The sequence below is a fragment of the Peromyscus maniculatus genome, chromosome 15 (genome assembly GCF_049852395.1).
Source record: "Peromyscus maniculatus bairdii isolate BWxNUB_F1_BW_parent chromosome 15, HU_Pman_BW_mat_3.1, whole genome shotgun sequence".
NCBI lineage: Eukaryota > Metazoa > Chordata > Mammalia > Rodentia > Cricetidae > Peromyscus > Peromyscus maniculatus.
Window position 1 is genome coordinate 51,541,476 of NC_134866.1, and position 20,594 is coordinate 51,562,069.

Below are 20,594 nucleotides of genomic sequence, written 5' to 3' on the forward strand. Positions count from 1 at the left end.
CAAGAAAAACACTCAGCTTTTGAGAAACGGGCATTCTTGCACTCTTATGTGTTTCCTATAGGGCCAGTATAGTCTGCTAGCTCAGAACAAAAGAACTGTGCTTCCTACACAAACGGGGCCTATCTAGTTCAACTCAGTATTGGAAACTGACTAAAACAGGAGCTTCTCTTCAGTCCAATACACTGTACTGGCTGTGAACAGACGCGAACGCTATTTGCACTGTGTATGGCCAGAATAGCACAAGAGTGCTGTTCTTAGCCTGAATGAACCCTTGGCGCTAGAACTTGAAACCTAACATGATTCAACTCCGTTTAGGAAGTTTAATATAACCCTAGTGTGTGATGCAAGGATAACACTCTGCTTCTGAGAAACGGGCATTCTTGCACTCTACTGTGTTTCCTATAGGGCCAGTACAGTGAGCTAGCTCAGAACAAAAGAACTGTGCTTCCTACACAAACCGGGCATATCTAGTTCAACTCAGTATTGGAAACTGAGTAAAACAGGAGGTTCTCTTCTGTCCAATACACTGTACTGGCTGGGAACAGACGCGAATGCTATTTGCTCTGTGTATGGCCAGAATAGCACAAGAGTGCTGTTCTTAGCCTGAATGAATGCTTGCTGCTAGAACGTGAAACTGAACGTGATTCAACTCCGTTTAGGAAGTTTAAATAAACCTAGTGTGTCATGCAAGAAAAACACTCTGCTTTTGAGAAACGGGCATTCTTGTACTCTATTGTGTTTAGAATAGGGCCAGTACAGTGAGCTAGCTCAGAACAAAAGAACTGTCCTTCCTACACAAACGGGGCATATCTAGTTCAACTCAGTATTGGAAACTGAGTAAAACAGGAGCTTCTCTTCAGTTAAATACACTGTACTGGCTGGGAGCACATGCGAATGCTATTTGCACTCTGTATGGCCAGAATAGCACAAGAGTGCTGTTCTTAGCCTGAATGAACCCTTGCTGCTAGAACTTGAATCGGAACCTGATTCAACTCCGTTCAGCAAGGTTAATTGAACCCTAGTGTGCCATGCGAGAAAAACACTCTGCTTTTGAGAAACGGGCATTCTTGCACTCTACTGTGTTTCTTTAGGGCCAGTACAGTGAGCTAGCTCAGAACAAAAGAACTGTGCTTCCTACACAAACGGAGCATATCTAGTTCAACTCAGTATTGCAAACTGAGTAAAACAGGAGCTTCACTTCAGTCCAATACACTGTACTGGCTGGGAACAGACGCGAATGCTATTTGCACTGTGTATGACCAGGGTAGCACAAGATTGCTGTTCTTAGCCTGAATGAACCCTTGCTGCTAGAACTTGAAACTGAACATGATTCAACTCTGTTAAGGAAGTTTAATTGAACCCTAGTGTGCCATGCAAGATAAACACTCTGCTTTTGAGAAACGGGCATTCTTGCACTCTACTGTGTTTCCTATAGGGCCAGTACAGTGAGCTAGCTCAGAACAAAAGAACTGTGCTTCCTACACAAACGGGGCATATCTAGTTCAACTCAGTATTGGAATCTGAGTAAAACAGGAGCTTCTCTTCAGTCCAATACACTGTACTGGCTGGGAACAGACGTGAATGCTATTTGCACTGTGTATGGCCAGAATAGCACAAGAGTGGTGTTCTTAGCCTGAATGAACCCTTGCTGCTAGAACTTGAAACGGAACGTGATTCAACTCCGTTTAGGAAGTTTAATTGAACCCTAGTGTGCCATGCAAGATAAACACTCTGCTTTAGAGAAACGGGCATTCTTGCACTCTACTGTGTTTCCTATAGGGCCAGTACACTGAGCTAGCTCAGAACAAAAGAACTGTGCTTCCTACACAAACGGGGCATATCTAGTTCAACTCAGTATAGGAAACTGAGTAACACAGGAGCTTCTCTTCAGTCCAATACACTGTACTGGCTGGGAGCAGATGCGAATGCTATTTGCACTGTGTATGGCCAGAATAGCACAAGAGTGCTGTTCTTAGCCTGAATGAACCCTTGCTGCTAGAACTTGAACTGAACGTGATTCAACTCCGTTTAGGAAGTTTAATTGAACCCTAGTGTGCCATGCAAGGAAAAAACTCTGCTTTTGAGAAACGGGCATTCTTGCACTCTACTGTGTTTCCTATAATGCCAGTACAGTGAGCTAGCTCAGAACAAAAGAACTGTGCTTCCTACACAAACGGGGCATAACTAGTTCAACTCAGTATTGGAAACTGAGTAAAACAGGAGCTTCTCTTCAGTCCAATACAGTGTACTGGCTTGGAACAGACGCGAATGCTATTTGCACAGTGTATGGCCAGAATAGCACAAGAGTGCTGTTCTTAGCCTGAATGAACCCTTGCTGCTAGAACTTTAAACTGAACGTGATTCAACTCCGTTTAGGTGTTTAATTGAACCCTAGTGTGCCATGCAAGGAAAACACTCTGCTTTTGAGAAACGGGCATTCTTGAACTCTACTGTGTTTCCTTTAGGGCCAGTACAGTGAGCTAGTTCCGAAAAAGAACTGTGCTTCCTACACAAACGGGGCATATCTAGTTCAACTCAGTATTGGAAACTGAGTAAAACAGGAGCTTCTCTTCAGTCCAATACACTGTACTGGCTGGGAACAGACGCGAATGCTATTTCCACTGTGTATGACCAGATTAGCACAAGAGTGCTGTTCTTACCCTGAATGAACCCTTGCTGCTAGAACTGGAAACTGAACGTGATTCAACTCCATTTAGAAAGTTTAATTGAAGCCTAGGGTGCCATGCAAGAAAAACACTCTGCTTTTGAGAAACGGGCATTCTTGCACTCTACTGTGTTTCCTATAGGGTCAGTACAGTGAGCTAGCTCAGAACAAAAGAACTGTGCTTCCTACACAAACGGGGCATATCTAGTTCAACTCAGTATTGGAAACTGAGTAAAACAGGAGCTTCTCTTCAGTCCAATACACTGTACTGGCTGGGAACAGACGCGAATGCTATTTGCACTGTGTATGGCCAGAATAGCACAAGAGTGCTGTTCTTAGCCTGAATGAACCCTTGCTGCTAGACCTTGAAACTGAATTTGACTCAACTCCGATAAGGAAGTTTAATTGAACCCAGAGTGCCATGCAAGAAAAACACTCTGCTTTTGAGAAACGGGCATTCTTGCACTCTACTGTGTTTCCTATAGGGCCAGTACAGTGAGCTAGCTCAGAACAAAAGAACTGTGCTTCCCACACAAACGGGGCATATCTAGTTCAACTCAGTATTGGAAACTGAATAAAACGGGAGCTTCTCTTCAGTCCAATACACTGTACTGGCTGGGAACAGACGCGAATGCTATTTACACCGTGTATGGCCAGAATAGCACAAGAGTGGTGTTCTTAGCCTGAATGAACCCTTGCTGGTAGAACTTGAAATGGAACGTGATTCAACTCCGTTTAGGAAGTTTAATTGAACCCTAGTGTGCCATGCAAGAAAAACACTCAGCTTTTGAGAAACGGGCATTCTTGCACTCTTATGTGTTTCCTATAGGGCCAGTATAGTGTGCTAGCTCAGAATAAAAGAACTGTGTTTCCTACACAAACGGTGCGTATCTAGTTCAACTCAGTATTGGAAACTGAGTAAAACAGGAGCTTCTCTAAGTCCAATACACTGTACTGGCTGGGAACAGACGCGAATGCTCTTTGCACTGTGTATGGCCAGAATAGCACAAGAGTGCTGTTCTTAGCCTGAATGAACCCTTGCTGTGAGACCTTGAAACTGAACGTGATTCAACTCCGTTTAGGAAGTTTAATTGAACCCTAGTGTGCCATGCAAAGAAAACACTCTGCTTTTGAGAAACGGGCATTCTTGCACTCTACTGTGTTTCCTATAGGGTCAGTACAGTGAGCTAGCTCAGAACAAAAGAACTGTGCTTCCTACACAAACGGGGCATATCTAGTTCAACTCAGTATTGGAAACTGAGTAAAACAGGAGCTTCTCTTCAGTCCAATACACTGTACTGGCTGGGAACAGACGCGAATGCTATTTGCACTGTGTATGGCCAGAATAGCACAAGAGTGCTGTTCTTAGCCTGAATGAACCCTTGCTGCTAGACCTTGAAACTGAATTTGACTCAACTCCGATAAGGAAGTTTAATTGAACCCAGAGTGCCATGCAAGAAAAACACTCTGCTTTTGAGAAACGGGCATTCTTGCACTCTACTGTGTTTCCTATAATGCCAGTACAGTGAGCTAGCTCAGAACAAAAGAACTGTGCTTCGTACACAAACGGGGCGTATCTAGTTCAACTCAGTATTGGAAACTGAGTAAAACAGGAGCTTCTCTTCAGTCCAATACACTGTACTGGCTGGGAACAGACGTGAATGCTATTTGCACAGTGTATGGCCAGAATAGCACAAGAGTGCTGTTCTTAGCCTGAATGAACCCTTGCTGCTAGAACTTGAACTGAACGTGATTCAACTCCGTTTAGGAAGTTTAATTGAACCCTAGTGTGCCATGCAAGGAAAACACTCTGCTTTTGAGAAACGGGCATTCTTGCACTCTACTGTGTTTCCTATAGGGCCAGTACAGTGATCTAGCTCAGAAAAAAAGAACTGTGCTTCCTACACAAACGGGGCATAACTAGTTCAACTCAGTATTGGAAACTGAGTAAAACAGGAGCTTCTCTTCAGTCCAATACAGTGTACTGGCTGGGAACAGACGTGAATGCTATTTGCACAGTGTATGGCCAGAATAGCCCAAGAGTGGTGTTCTTAGCCTGAATGAACCCTTGCTGCTAGAACTTTAAACTGAACGTGATTCAACTCCGTTTAGGTGTTTAATTGAACCCTAGTGTGCCATGCAAGGAAAACACTCTGCTTTTGAGAAACGGGCATTCTTGAACTCTACTGTGTTTCCTTTAGGGCCAGTACAGTGAGCTAGCTCCGAACAAAAGAACTGTGCTTCCCACACAAACGGGGCATATCTAGTTCAACTCAGTATTGGAAACTGAGTAAAACGGGAGCTTCTCTTCAGTCCAATACACTGTACTGGCTGGGAACAGACGCTAATGCTATTTGCACTCTGTATGGCCAGAATAGCACAAGAGTGCTGTTCTTAGCCTGAATGAACCCTTGCTGCTAGAACTTTAAACTGAATGTGATTCAACTCCATTTAGGAAGTTTAATTGAACCCTAGTGTGCCATGCAAGATAAACACTCTGCTTTTGAGAAACGGGCATTCTTGCACTCTACTGTGTTTCCTATAGGACTAGTACAGTGAGCTAGCTCAGAACAAAAGAACTGTGCTTCCTACACAAACGGTGCGTATCTAGTTCAACTCAGTATTGGAAACTGAGTAAAACAGGAGCTTCTCTTCAGTCCAATACACTGTACTTGATGGGAACAGACGCGAATGCTATTTACACCGTGTATGGCCAGAATAGCACAAGAGTGATGTTCTTAGCCTGAATGAACCCTTGCTGGTAGAACTTGAAATGGAACGTGATTCAACTCCGTTTAGGAAGTTTAATTGAACCCTAGTGTGCCATGCAAGAAAAACACTCAGCTTTTGAGAAACGGGCATTCTTGCACTCTTATGTGTTTCCTATAGGGCCAGTATAGTGTGCTAGCTCAGAACAAAAGAACTGTGCTTCCTACACAAACGGGGCCTATCTAGTTCAACTCAGTATTGGAAACTGAGTAAAACAGGAGCTTCTCTTCAGTCCAATACACTGTACTGGCTGGGAACAGACGCGAATGCTATTTGCACTGTGTATGGCCAGAATAGCACAAGAGTGCTGTTCTTAGCCTGAATGAACCCTTGGCGCTAGAACTTGAAACCTAACATGATTCAACTCCGTTTAGGAAGTTTAATTGAACCCTAGTGTGTGATGCAAGGATAACACTCTGCTTCTGAGAAACGGGCATTCTTGCACTCTACTGTGTTTCCTATAGGGTCAGTACAGTGAGCTAGCTCAGAACAAAAGAACTGTGCTTCCTATACAAACGGGGCATATCTAGTTCAACTCAGTATTGGAAACTGAGTAAAACAGGAGCTTCTCTTCAGTCCAATACACTGTACTGGCTGGGAACAGACGCGAATGCTATTTGCACTGTGTATGACCAGAATAGCACAAGAGTGCTATTCTTACCCTGAATGAACCCTTGCTGCTAGAACTGGAAACTGAACGTGATTCAACTCCATTTAGAAAGTTTAATTGAAGCCTAGGGTGCCATGCAAGAAAAACACTCTGCTTTTGAGAAACGGGCATTCTTGCACTCTATTGTGTTTCCTATAGGGTCAGTACAGTGAGCTAGCTCAGAACAAAAGAACTGTGCTTCCTACACAAACGGTGCATATCTAGTTCAACTCAGTATTGGAAACTGAGTAAAACAGGAGCTTCTCTTCAGTCCAATACACTGTACTGGCTGGGAACAGACGCGAATGCTATTTGCACTGTGTATGGCCAGAATAGCACAAGAGTGCTGTTCTTAGCCTGAATGAACCCTTGCTGCTAGACCTTGAAACTGAATTTGACTCAACTCCGATAAGGAAGTTTAATTGAACCCAAAGTGCCATGCAAGAAAAACACTCTGCTTTTGAGAAACGGGCATTCTTGCACTCTACTGTGTTTCCTATAGGGCCAGTACAGTGAGCTAGCTCAGAACAAAAGAACTGTGCTTCCCACACAAACGGGGCATATCTAGTTCAACTCAGTATTGGAAACTGAGTAAAACGGGAGCTTCTCTTCAGTCCAATACACTGTACTGGCTGGGAACAGACGCGAATGCTATTTGCACTCTGTATGGCCAGAATAGCACAAGAGTGCTGTTCTTAGCCTGAATGAACCCTTGCTGCTAGAACTTTAAACTGAATGTGATTCAACTCCATTAGGAAGTTTAATTGAACCCTAGTCTGCCATGCAAGATAAACACTCTGCTTTTGAGAAACGGGCATTCTTGCACTCTACTGTGTTTCCTATAGGACTAGTACAGTGAGCTAGCTCAGAACAAAAGAACTGTGCTTCCTACACAAACGGTGCGTATCTAGTTCAACTCAGTATTGGAAACTGAGTAAAACAGGAGCTTCTCTTCAGTCCAATACACTGTACTTGATGGGAACAGACACGAATGCTATTTACACCGTGTATGGCCAGAATAGCACAAGAGTGGTGTTCTTAGCCTGAATGAACCCTTGCTGCTAGAACTTGAAATGGAACGTGATTCAACTCCGTTTAGGAAGTTTAATTGAACCCTAGTGTGCCATGCAAGAAAAACACTCAGCTTTTGAGAAACGGGCATTCTTGCACTCTTATGTGTTTCCTATAGGGCCAGTATAGTCTGCTAGCTCAGAACAAAAGAACTGTGCTTCCTACACAAACGGGGGCTATCTAGTTCAACTCAGTATTGGAAACTGACTAAAACAGGAGCTTCTCTTCAGTCCAATACACTGTACTGGCTGTGAACAGACGCGAACGCTATTTGCACTGTGTATGGCCAGAATAGCACAAGAGTGCTGTTCTTAGCCTGAATGAACCCTTGGCGCTAGAACTTGAAACCTAACATGATTCAACTCCGTTTAGGAAGTTTAATTGAACCCTAGTGTGTGATGCAAGGATAACACTCTGCTTCTGAGAAACGGGCATTCTTGCACTCTACTGTGTTTCCTATAGGGCCAGTACAGTGAGCTAGCTCAGAACAAAAGAACTGTGCTTCCTACACAAACCGGGCATATCTAGTTCAACTCAGTATTGGAAACTGAGTAAAACAGGAGGTTCTCTTCAGTCCAATACACTGTACTGGCTGGGAACAGACGCGAATGCTATTTGCTCTGTGTATGGCCAGAATAGCACAAGAGTGCTGTTCTTAGCCTGAATGAATGCTTGCTGCTAGAACGTGAAACTGAACGTGATTCAACTCCGTTTAGGAAGTTTAAATAAACCTAGTGTGTCATGCAAGAAAAACACTCTGCTTTTGAGAAACGGGCATTCTTGTACTCTATTGTGTTTAGAATAGGGCCAGTACAGTGAGCTAGCTCAGAACAAAAGAACTGTCCTTCCTACACAAACGGGGCATATCTAGTTCAACTCAGTATTGGAAACTGAGTAAAACAGGAGCTTCTCTTCAGTTAAATACACTGTACTGGCTGGGAGCACATGCGAATGCTATTTGCACTCTGTATGGCCAGAATAGCACAAGAGTGCTGTTCTTAGCCTGAATGAACCCTTGCTGCTAGAACTTGAATCGGAACCTGATTCAACTCCGTTTAGCAAGTTTAATTGAACCCTAGTGTGCCATGCGAGAAAAACACTCTGCTTTTGAGAAACGGGCATTCTTGCACTCTACTGTGTTTCTTTAGGGCCAGTACAGTGAGCTAGCTCAGAACAAAAAAACTGTGCTTCCTACACAAACGGAGCATATCTAGTTCAACTCAGTATTGCAAACTGAGTAAAACAGGAGCTTCACTTCAGTCCAATACACTGTACTGGCTGGGAACAGACGCGAATGCTATTTGCACTGTGTATGACCAGGGTAGCACAAGATTGCTGTTCTTAGCCTGAATGAACCCTTGCTGCTAGAACTTGAAACTGAACATGATTCAACTCTGTTAAGGAAGTTTAATTGAACCCTAGTGTGCCATGCAAGATAAACACTCTGCTTTTGAGAAACGGGCATTCTTGCACTCTACTGTGTTTCCTATAGGGCCAGTACAGTGAGCTAGCTCAGAACAAAAGAACTGTGCTTCCTACACAAACGGGGCATATCTAGTACAACTCAGTATTGGAGTCTGAGTAAAACAGGAGCTTCTCTTCAGTCCAATACACTGTACTGGCTGGGAACAGACGTGAATGCTATTTGCACTGTGTATGGCCAGAATAGCACAAGAGTGGTGTTCTTAGCCTGAATGAACCCTTGCTGCTTGAACTTGAAACGGAACGTGATTCAACTCCGTTTAGGAAGTTTAATTGAACCCTAGTGTGCCATGCAAGATAAACACTCTGCTTTAGAGAAACGGGCATTCTTGCACTCTACTGTGTTTCCTATAGGGCCAGTACACTGAGCTAGCTCAGAACAAAAGAACTGTGCTTCCTACACAAACGGGGCATATCTAGTTCAACTCAGTATAGGAAACTGAGTAACACAGGAGCTTCTCTTCAGTCCAATACACTGTACTGGCTGGGAGCAGATGCGAATGCTATTTGCACTGTGTATGGCCAGAATAGCACAAGAGTGCTGTTCTTAGCCTGAATGAACCCTTGCTGCTAGAACTTGAACTGAACGTGATTCAACTCCGTTTAGGAAGTTTAATTGAACCCTAGTGTGCCATGCAAGGAAAAAACTCTGCTTTTGAGAAACGGGCATTCTTGCACTCTACTGTGTTTCCTATAATGCCAGTACAGTGAGCTAGCTCAGAACAAAAGAACTGTGCTTCCTATACAAACGGGGCATAACTAGTTCAACTCAGTATTGGAAACTGAGTAAAACAGGAGCTTCTCTTCAGTCCAATACAGTGTACTGGCTGGGAACAGACGCGAATGCTATTTGCACAGTGTATGGCCAGAATAGCACAAGAGTGCTGTTCTTAGCCTGAATGAACCCTTGCTGCTAGAACTTTAAACTGAACGTGATTCAACTCCGTTTAGGTGTTTAATTGAAGCCTAGGGTGCCATGCAAGAAAAACACTCTGCTTTTGAGAAACGGGCATTCTTGCACTCTACTGTGTTTCCTATAGGGTCAGTACAGTGAGCTAGCTCAGAACAAAAGAACTGTGCTTCCTACACAAACGGGGCATATCTAGTTCAACTCAGTATTGGAAACTGAGTAAAACAGGAGCTTCTCTTCAGTCCAATACACTGTACTGGCTGGGAACAGACGCGAATGCTATTTGCACTGTGTATAGCCAGAATAGCACAAGAGTGCTGTTCTTAGCCTGAATGAACCCTTGCTGCTAGACCTTGAAACTGAATTTGACTCAACTCCGATAAGGAAGTTTAATTGAACCCAGAGTGCCATGCAAGAAAAACACTCTGCTTTTGAGAAACGGGCATTCTTGCACTCTACTGTGTTTCCTATAGGGCCAGTACAGTGAGCTAGCTCAGAACAAAAGAACTGTGCTTCCCACACAAACGGGGCATATCTAGTTCATCTCAGTATTGGAAACTGAGTAAAACGGGAGCTTCTCTTCAGTCCAATACACTGTACTGGCTGGGAACAGACGCTAATGCTATTTGCACTCTGTATGGCCAGAATAGCACAAGAGTGCTGTTCTTAGCCTGAATGAACCCTTGCTGCTAGAACTTTAAACTGAATGTGATTCAACTCCATTTAGGAAGTTTAATTGAACCCTAGTGTGCCATGCAAGATAAACACTCTGCTTTTGAGAAACGGGCATTCTTGCACTCTTCTGTGTTTCCTATAGGACTAGTACAGTGAGCTAGCTCAGAACAAAAGAACTGTGCTTCCTACACAAACGGTGCGTATCTAGTTCAACTCAGTATTGGAAACTGAGTAAAACAGGAGGTTCTCTTCAGTCCAATACACTGTACTGGCTGGGAACAGACGCGAATGCTATTTGCACTGTGTATGGCCAGAATAGCACAAGAGTGCTGTTCTTAGCCTGAATGAATGCTTGCTGCTAGAACGTGAAACTGAACGTGATTCAACTCCGTTTAGGAAGTTTAATTGAAACCTAGTGTGTCATGCAAGAAAAACACTCTGCTTTTGAGAAACGGGCATTCTTGTACTCTATTGTGTTTAGAATAGGGCCAGTACAGTGAGCTAGCTCAGAACAAAAGAACTGTCCTTCCTACACACGGGGCATATCTAGTTCAACTCAGTATTGGAAACTGAGTAAAACAGGAGCTTCTCTTCAGTTAAATACACTGTACTGGCTGGGAGCACATGCGAATGCTATTTGCACTCTGTATGGCCAGAATAGCACAAGAGTGCTGTTCTTAGCCTGAATGAACCCTTGCTGCTAGAACTTGAATCGGAACCTGATTCAACTCCGTTTAGCAAGTTTAATTGAACCCTAGTGTGCCATGCGAGAAAAACACTCTGCTTTTGAGAAACGGGCATTCTTGCACTCTACTGTGTTTCTTTAGGGCCAGTACAGTGAGCTAGCTCAGAACAAAAGAACTGTGCTTCCTACACAAACGGAGCATATCTAGTTCAACTCAGTATTGCAAACTGAGTAAAACGGGAGCTTCACTTCAGTCCAATACACTGTACTGGCTGGGAACAGACGCGAATGCTATTTGCACTGTGTATGACCAGGGTAGCACAAGATTGCTGTTCTTAGCCTGAATGAACCCTTGCTGCTAGAACTTGAAACTGAACATGATTCAACTCCGTTAAGGAAGTTTAATTGAACCCTAGTGTGCCATGCAAGATAAACACTCTGCTTTTGAGAAACGGGCATTCTTGCACTCTACTGTGTTTCCTATAGGGCCAGTACACTGAGCTAGCTCAGAACAAAAGAACTGTGCTTCCTACACAAACGGGGCATATCTAGTTCAACTCAGTATAGGAAACTGAGTAAAACAGGAGCTTCTCTTCAGTCCAATACACTGTACTGGCTGGGAGCAGATGCGAATGCTATTTGCACTGTGTATGGCCAGAATAGCACAAGAGTGCTGTTCTTAGCCTGAATGAACCCTTGCTGCGAGAACTTGAACTGAACGTGATTCAACTCCGTTGAGGAAGTTTAATTGAACCCTAGTGTGCCATGCAAGGAAAACACTCTGCTTTTGAGAAACGGGCATTCTTGCAATCTACTGTGTTTCCTATAATGCCAGTACAGTGAGCTAGCTCAGAACAAAAGAACTGTGCTTCCTACACAAACGGGGCATAACTAGTTCTACTCAGTATTGGAAACTGAGTAAAACAGGAGGTTCTCTTCAGTCCAATACACTGTACTGGCTGGGAACAGACGCGAATGCTATTTGCACAGTGTATGGCCAGAATAGCACAAGAGTGCTGTTCTTAGCCTGAATGAACCCTTGCTGCTAGAACTTTAAACTGAACGTGATTCAACTCCGTTTAGGTGTTTAATTGAACCCTAGTGTGCCATGCAAGGAAAACACTCTGCTTTTGAGAAACGGGCATTCTTGAACTCTACTGTGTTTCCTTTAGGGCCAGTACAGTGAGCTAGCTCCGAACAAAAGAACTGTGCTTCCTACACAAACGGGGCATATCTAGTTCAACTCAGTATTGGAAACTGAGTAAAACAGGAGCTTCTCTTCAGTCCAATACACTGTACTGGCTGGGAACAGACGCGAATGCTATTTGCACTGTGTATGGCCAGGGTAGCACAAGAGTGCTGTTCTTACCCTGAATGAACCCTTGCTGCTAGAACTGGAAACTGAACGTGATTCAACTCCATTTAGAAAGTTTAATTGAAGCCTAGGGTGCCATGCACGAAAAACACTCTGCTTTTGAGAAACGGGCATTCTTGCACTCTACTGTGTTTCCTATAGGGTCAGTACAGTGAGCTAGCTCAGAACAAAAGAACTGTGCTTCCTACACAAACGGGGCATATCTAGTTCAACTCAGTATTGGAAACTGAGTAAAACAGGAGCTTCTCTTCAGTCCAATACACTGTACTGGATGGGAACAGACGCGAATGCTATTTGCACTGTGTATGGCCAGAATAGCACAAGAGTGCTGTTCTTAGCCTGAATGAACCCTTGCTGCTAGACCTTGAAACTGAATTTGACTCAACTCCGATAAGGAAGTTTAATTGAACCCAGAGTGCCATGCAAGAAAAACACTCTGCTTTTGAGAAACGGGCATTCTTGCACTCTACTGTGTTTCCTATAGGGCCAGTACAGTGAGCTAGCTCAGAACAAAAGAACTGTGCTTCCCACACAAACGCGGCATATCTAGTTCAACTCAGTATTGGAAACTGAGTAAAACGGGAGCTTCTCTTCAGTCCAATACACTGTACTGGCTGGGAACAGACGCTAATGCTATTTGCACTCTGTATGGCCAGAATAGCACAAGAGTGCTGTTCTTAGCCTGAATGAACCCTTGCTGCTAGAACTTTAAACTGAATGTGATTCAACTCCATTTAGGAAGTTTAATTGAACCCTAGTGTGCCATGCAAGATAAACACTCTGCTTTTGAGAAACGGGCATTCTTGCACTCTTCTGTGTTTCCTATAGGACTAGTACAGTGAGCTAGCTCAGAACAAAAGAACTGTGCTTCCTACACAAACGGTGCGTATCTAGTTCAACTCAGTATTGGAAACTGAGTAAAACAGGAGCTTCTCTTCAGTCCAATACACTGTACTTGATGGGAACAGACGCGAATGCTATTTATACCGTGTATTTCCAGAATAGCACAAGAGTGGTGTTCTTAGCCTGAATGAACCCTTTCTGCTAGAACTTGAAATGGAACGTGATTCAACTCCGTTTAGGAAGTTTAATTGAACCCTAGTGTGCCATGCAAGAAAAACATTCAGCTTTTGAGAAACGGGCATTCTTGCACTCTTATGTGTTTCCTATAGGGCCAGTATAGTGTGCTAGCTCAGAACAAAAGAACTGTGCTTCCTACACAAACGGGGCCTATCTAGTTCAACTCAGTATTGGAAACTGAGTAAAACAGGAGCTTCTCTTCAGTCCAATACACTGTACTGGCTGGGAACAGACGCGAACGCTATTTGCACTGTGTATGGCCAGAATAGCACAAGAGTGCTGTTCTTAGCCTGAATGAACCCTTGGCGCTAGAACTTGAAACCTAACATGATTCAACTCCGTTTAGGATGTTTAATTGAACCCTAGTGTGCCATGCTAGGAAAACACTCTGCTTTTGAGAAAGGGGCATTCTTGCACTCTACTGTGTTTCCTTTAGGGCCAGTAAAGTGAGCTAGCTCCGAACAAAAGAACTGTGCTTCCTACACAAACGGGGCATATCTAGTTCAACTCAGTATTGGAAACTGAGTAAAACAGGAGGTTCTCTTCAGTCCAATACACTGTACTGGCTGGGAACAGACGCGAATGCTATTTGCACTGTGTATGGCCAGAATAGCACAAGAGTGCTGTTCTTAGCCTGAATGAATGCTTGCTGCTAGAACGTGAAACTGAACGTGATTCAACTCCGTTTAGGAAGTTTAATTGAAACCTAGTGTGTCATGCAAGAAAAACACTCTGCTTTTGAGAAACGGGCATTCTTGTACTCTATTGTGTTTAGAATAGGGCCAGTACAGTGAGCTAGCTCAGAACAAAAGAACTGTCCTTCCTACGCAAACGGGGCATATCTAGTTCAACTCAGTATTGGAAACTTAGTAAAACAGGAGCTTCTCTTCAGTTAAATACACTGTACTGGCTGGGAGCACATGCGAATGCTATTTGCACTCTGTATGGCCAGAATAGCACAAGAGTTCTGTTCTTAGCCTGAATGAACCCTTGCTGCTAGAACTTGAATCGGAACGTGATTCAACTCCGTTTAGCAAGTTTAATTGAACCCTAGTGTGCCATGCGAGAAAAACACTCTGCTTTTTAGAAACGGGCATTCTTGCACTCTACTGTGTTTCTTTAGGGCCAGTACAGTGAGCTAGCTCAGAACAAAAGAACTGTGCTTCCTACACAAACGGAGCATATCTAGTTCAACTCAGTATTGCAAACTGAGTAAAACGGGAGCTTCACTTCAGTCCAATACACTGTACTGGCTGGGAACCGACGCGAATGCTATTTGCACTGTGTATGACCAGGGTAGCACAAGATTGCTGTTCTTAGCCTGAATGAACCCTTGCTGCTAGAACTTGAAACTGAACATGATTCAACTCCGTTAAGGAAGTTTAATAGAACCCTAGTGTGCCATGCAAGATAAACACTCTGCTTTTGAGAAACGGGCATTCTTGCACTCTACTGTGTTTCCTATAGGGCCAGTACACTGAGCTAGCTCAGAACAAAAGAACTGTGCTTCCTACACAAACGGGGCATATCTAGTTCAACTCAGTATAGGAAACTGAGTAAAACAGGAGCTTCTCTTCAGTCCAATACACTGTACTGGCTGGGAGCAGATGCGAATGCTATTTGCACTGTGTATGGCCAGAATAGCACAAGAGTGCTGTTCTTAGCCTGAATGAACCCTTGCTGCGAGAACTTGAACTGAACGTGATTCAACTCCGTTGAGGAAGTTTAATTGATCCCTAGTGTGCCATGCAAGGAAAACACTCTGCTTTTGAGAAACGGGCATTCTTGCAATCTACTGTGTTTCCTATAATGCCAGTACAGTGAGCTAGCTCAGAACAAAAGAACTGTGCTTCCTACACAAACGGGGCATAACTAGTTCTACTCAGTATTGGAAACTGAGTAAAACAGGAGGTTCTCTTCAGTCCAATACACTGTACTGGCTGGGAACAGACGCGAATGCTATTTGCACAGTGTATGGCCAGAATAGCACAAGAGTGCTGTTCTTAGCCTGAATGAACCCTTGCTGCTAGAACTTTAAACTGAACGTGATTCAACTCCGTTTAGGTGTTTAATTGAACCCTAGTGTGCCATGCAAGGAAAACACTCTGCTTTTGAGAAACGGGCATTCTTGAACTCTACTGTGTTTCCTTTAGGGCCAGTACAGTGAGCTAGCTCCGAACAAAAGAACTGTGCTTCCTACACAAACGGGGCATATCTAGTTCAACTCAGTATTGGAAACTGAGTAAAACAGGAGCTTCTCTTCAGTCCAATACACTGTACTGGCTGGGAACAGACGCGAATGCTATTTGCACTGTGTATGGCCAGGGTAGCACAAGAGTGCTGTTCTTACCCTGAATGAACCCTTGCTGCTAGAACTGGAAACTGAACGTGATTCAACTCCATTTAGAAAGTTTAATTGAAGCCTAGGGTGCCATGCACGAAAAACACTCTGCTTTTGAGAAACGGGCATTCTTGCACTCTACTGTGTTTCCTATAGGGTCAGTACAGTGAGCTAGCTCAGAACAAAAGAACTGTGCTTCCTACACAAACGGGGCATATCTAGTTCAACTCAGTATTGGAAACTGAGTAAAACAGGAGCTTCTCTTCAGTCCAATACACTGTACTGGATGGGAACAGACGCGAATGCTATTTGCACTGTGTATGGCCAGAATAGCACAAGAGTGCTGTTCTTAGCCTGAATGAACCCTTGCTGCTAGACCTTGAAACTGAATTTGACTCAACTCCGATAAGGAAGTTTAATTGAACCCAGAGTGCCATGCAAGAAAAACACTCTGCTTTTGAGAAACGGGCATTCTTGCACTCTACTGTGTTTCCTATAGGGCCAGTACAGTGAGCTAGCTCAGAACAAAAGAACTGTGCTTCCCACACAAACGGGGCATATCTAGTTCAACTCAGTATTGGAAACTGAGTAAAACGGGAGCTTCTCTTCAGTCCAATACACTGTACTGGCTGGGAACAGACGCTAATGCTATTTGCACTCTGTATGGCCAGAATAGCACAAGAGTGCTGTTCTTAGCCTGAATGAACCCTTGCTGCTAGAACTTTAAACTGAATGTGATTCAACTCCATTTAGGAAGTTTAATTGAACCCTAGTGTGCCATGCAAGATAAACACTCTGCTTTTGAGAAACGGGCATTCTTGCACTCTTCTGTGTTTCCTATAGGACTAGTACAGTGAGCTAGCTCAGAACAAAAGAACTGTGCTTCCTACACAAACGGTGCGTATCTAGTTCAACTCAGTATTGGAAACTGAGTAAAACAGGAGCTTCTCTTCAGTCCAATACACTGTACTTGATGGGAACAGACGCGAATGCTATTTATACCGTGTATTTCCAGAATAGCACAAGAGTGGTGTTCTTAGCCTGAATGAACCCTTTCTGCTAGAACTTGAAATGGAACGTGATTCAACTCCGTTTAGGAAGTTTAATTGAACCCTAGTGTGCCATGCAAGAAAAACATTCAGCTTTTGAGAAACGGGCATTCTTGCACTCTTATGTGTTTCCTATAGGGCCAGTATAGTGTGCTAGCTCAGAACAAAAGAACTGTGCTTCCTACACAAACGGGGCCTATCTAGTTCAACTCAGTATTGGAAACTGAGTAAAACAGGAGCTTCTCTTCAGTCCAATACACTGTACTGGCTGGGAACAGACGCGAACGCTATTTGCACTGTGTATGGCCAGAATAGCACAAGAGTGCTGTTCTTAGCCTGAATGAACCCTTGGCGCTAGAACTTGAAACCTAACATGATTCAACTCCGTTTAGGATGTTTAATTGAACCCTAGTGTGCCATGCTAGGAAAACACTCTGCTTTTGAGAAAGGGGCATTCTTGCACTCTACTGTGTTTCCTTTAGGGCCAGTAAAGTGAGCTAGCTCCGAACAAAAGAACTGTGCTTCCTACACAAACGGGGCATATCTAGTTCAACTCAGTATTGGAAACTGAGTAAAACAGGAGGTTCTCTTCAGTCCAATACACTGTACTGGCTGGGAACAGACGTGAATGCTATTTGCACTGTGTATGGCCAGAATAGCACAAGAGTGCTGTTCTTAGCCTGAATGAATGCTTGCTGCTAGAACGTGAAACTGAACGTGATTCAACTCCGTTTAGGAAGTTTAATTGAAACCTAGTGTGTCATGCAAGAAAAACACTCTGCTTTTGAGAAACGGGCATTCTTGTACTCTATTGTGTTTAGAATAGGGCCAGTACAGTGAGCTAGCTCAGAACAAAAGAACTGTCCTTCCTACGCAAACGGGGCATATCTAGTTCAACTCAGTATTGGAAACTTAGTAAAACAGGAGCTTCTCTTCAGTTAAATACACTGTACTGGCTGGGAGCACATGCGAATGCTATTTGCACTCTGTATGGCCAGAATAGCACAAGAGTTCTGTTCTTAGCCTGAATGAACCCTTGCTGCTAGAACTTGAATCGGAACGTGATTCAACTCCGTTTAGCAAGTTTAATTGAACCCTAGTGTGCCATGCGAGAAAAACACTCTGCTTTTTAGAAACGGGCATTCTTGCACTCTACTGAGTTTCTTTAGGGCCAGTACAGTGAGCTAGCTCAGAACAAAAGAACTGTGCTTCCTACACAAACGGAGCATATCTAGTTCAACTCAGTATTGCAAACTGAGTAAAACGGGAGCTTCACTTCAGTCCAATACACTGTACTGGCTGGGAACCGACGCGAATGCTATTTGCACTGTGTATGACCAGGGTAGCACAAGATTGCTGTTCTTAGCCTGAATGAACCCTTGCTGCTAGAACTTGAAACTGAACATGATTCAACTCCGTTAAGGAAGTTTAATAGAACCCTAGTGTGCCATGCAAGATAAACACTCTGCTTTTGAGAAACGGGCATTCTTGCACTCTACTGTGTTTCCTATAGGGCCAGTACAGTGAGCTAGCTCAGAACAAAAGAACTGTGCTTCCTACACAAACGGTGCATATCTAGTTCAACTCAGTATTGGAATCTGAGTAAAACAGGAGCTTCTCTTCAGTCCAATACACTGTACTGGCTGGGAACAGACGTGAATGCTATTTGCACTGTGTATGGCCAGAATAGCACAAGAGTGCTGTTCTTAGCCTGAATGAACCCTTGCTGCTAGACCTTGAAAATGAATTTGACTCAACTCCGATAGGGAAGTTTAATTGAACCCAGAGTGCCATGCAAGAAAAACACTCTGCTTTTGAGAAACGGGCATTCTTGCACTCTACTGTGTTTCCTATAGGGCCAGTACAGTGATCTAGCTCAGAACAAAAGAACTGTGCTTCCTACACAAACGGGTCATAACTAGTTCAACTCAGTATTGGAAACTGAGTAAAACAGGAGCTTCAATTCAGTCCAATACACTGTACTGGCTGGGAACAGATGCGAATGCTATATGCACTGTGTATGGCCAGAATAGCACAAGAGTGTTGTTCTTAGCCTGAATGAACCCTTGCTGCTAGAAGTTGAAACTGAACGTGATTCAACTCCATTTAGGAAGTTTAATTGAACCCTAGTGTGCCATGTAAGAAAAACACTCTGCTTTTGAGAAACGGGCATTCTTGCACTCTACTGTGTTTCCTATAGGGCCAGTACAGTGAGCTAGCTCAGAACAAAAGAACTGTGCTTCCTACACAAACGGGGCATATCTAGTTCAACTCAGTATTGGAAACTGAGTAAAACAGAGGCTTCTCTTCAGTCCAATACACTGTACTGGCTGGGAACAGACGTGAATGCTATTTGCACTGTGTATGGCCAGAATAGCACAAGAGTGCTGTTTTTAGCCTGAATGAACCCTTGCTGCTTGAAATTGAACTGAACGTGATTCAACTCCATTTAGGAAGTTTAATTGAACCCTAGTGTGCCATGCTAGGAAAACACTCTGCTTTTGAGAAAGGGGCATTCTTGCACTCTACTGTGTTTCCTTTAGGGCCAGTAAAGTGAGCTAGCTCCGAACAAAAGAACTGTGCTTCCTACACAAACGGGGCATATCTAGTTTCACTCAGTATTGGAAAGTGAGTAAAACAGGAGCTTCTCTTCAGTCCAATACACTGTACTGGCTGGGAACAGACGCGAATGCTATTTGCACTGTGTATGACCAGAATAGCACAAGAGTGCTGCTCTTAGCCCGAATGAACCCTTGCTGCTAGAACTTGAAACTGAACGTGATTCAACTCCATTTAGGAAGTTTAATTGAAGCCTAGGGTGCCATGCAAGTAAAACACTCTGATTTTGAAAAACGGGCATTCTTGCACTCTACTGTGTTTCCTATAGGGCCAGTACACTGAGCTAGCTCAGAACAAAAGAACTGTGCTTCCTACACAAACGGGGCATATCTAGTTCAACTCAGTATAGGAAACTGAGTAAAACAGGAGCTTCTCTTCAGTCCAATACACTGTACTGGCTGGTAGCAGATGCGAATGCTATTTGCACTGTGTATGGCCAGAATAGCACAAGAGTGCTGTTCTTAGCCTGAATGAACCCTTGCTGCTAGACCTTGAAAATGAACGTGATTCAACTCCGTTTAGGAAGTTTAATTGAACCCTAGTGTGCCATGCAAGAAAAACACTCTGCTTTTGAGAAACGGGCATTCTTGCACTCTATTGTGTTTAGAATAGGGCCAGTACAGTGAGCTAGCTCAGAACAAAAGAACTGTGCTTCCTACACAAACGGGGCATATCTAGTTCAACTCAGTATTGGAAACTGAGTAAAACAGGAGCTTCTCTTCAGTCCAATACACTGTACTGGGTGGGAACAGACGCGAATGCTATTTGCACTGTGTATGGCCAGAATAGCACAAGAGTGCTGTTCTTAGCCTGAATGAACCCTTGCTGCTAGAAGTTGAAACTGAACGTGATTCAACTCCATTTAGGAAGTTTAATTGAACCCTAGTGTGCCATGTAAGAAAAACACTCTGCTTTTGAGAAACGGGCATTCTTGCACTCTACTGTGTTTCCTATAGGGCCAGTACAGTGAGCTAGCTCAGAACAAAAGAACTGTGCTTCCTACACAAACGGGGCATATCTAGTTCAACTCAGTATTGGAAACTGAGTAAAACAGAGGCTTCTCTTCAGTCCAATACACTGTACTGGCTGGGAACAGACGTGAATGCTATTTGCACTGTGTATGGCCAGAATAGCACAAGAGTGCTGTTCTTAGACTGAATGAACCCTTGCAGCTTGAAATTGAACTGAACGTGATTCAACTCCATTTAGGAAGTTTAATTGAAC